This window comes from Chionomys nivalis, chromosome X (genome assembly GCF_950005125.1).
Source record: "Chionomys nivalis chromosome X, mChiNiv1.1, whole genome shotgun sequence".
Lineage (NCBI taxonomy): Eukaryota > Metazoa > Chordata > Mammalia > Rodentia > Cricetidae > Chionomys > Chionomys nivalis.
This window is the reverse complement of record NC_080112.1, coordinates 63,069,555-63,070,336: the sequence shown is the minus strand read 5'-3', so window position 1 is coordinate 63,070,336 and position 782 is coordinate 63,069,555. Positions and strand designations below refer to the sequence as shown.

Below are 782 nucleotides of genomic sequence, written 5' to 3'. Positions count from 1 at the left end.
TGAATTTCTGGGTAAATTCTTCATTCCTCTGAGAGCTTCTTTTGTGATAGGGTCACTGTATGAGCTTTCAGCCAAGGACCACAAGGCACAGAAGATCTCCTGTACCTGTGCACTGAGCCTTAGGCCCCCATCTTGCTGGTCTCATGGCAGGCTCAAAGACTGCCGAGGATCTCATACTGCAATAAGGTGATGTTGGGGAATCTGATGGTATTCCAGGTTTATTGGTGCAAGAAGAAAACATCCCTTTCTTCTAGCCAAGCAGACCTCTTCTACCTTGGTGATATTCCTCAGTTAGCAGAAGGGGGTCTACACTGCCTCTCCCTCTCCCAACACCTCAGCATCCAAGAGTAAGAGCTTCGTGACCTTACGCCAGTGGGCTAACTCAGAATTTGGGTAGGATATTTGCTCACAGGAAAGCCACAATTTTTGCTTCTTACCACAGAGGCTCCAGATTTCTGTCGAAAGCGTTGTAAACAGAAGAGTCATTCTTTAAGCCCTTTGCTCCAAGAACACCCGGGTGCAAGGGTCCCTGGCTAAGCCATACAGACAATGACTAGAAAGGAAGAATCTGGAGCTCTTAAATCCCTGTACTTCTCTGTGTGGACACAAGCACCCGTGACTGTGTGACTTTGTGCACTATGGCACGTACACACACTTGCCTGTGTTTGCACTTGTGCATTCTCTAAGTACCAAAGAAAGGGTGTGCCCTGCCTTTTTTCCACTATGGAACATGCTCAGAGCCTTCGGATTCCAGAGCCCAAGTCTCCTCACATGTAAGATAG

At 47.7% G+C, this 782-nt stretch overlaps 1 non-coding gene across 1 annotated transcript; it reads right to left on the bottom strand.

Annotated features, from left to right (window-relative positions):
• Positions 1-389: 389 nt before the first annotated feature.
• On the bottom strand, positions 390-516 carry LOC130868739 (small nucleolar RNA SNORA11). Its single transcript, XR_009056555.1, has one exon. It is a non-coding gene; the product is annotated as a small nucleolar RNA SNORA11 (small nucleolar RNA).
• Between the last annotated feature and the right edge of the window lie 266 nt (positions 517-782).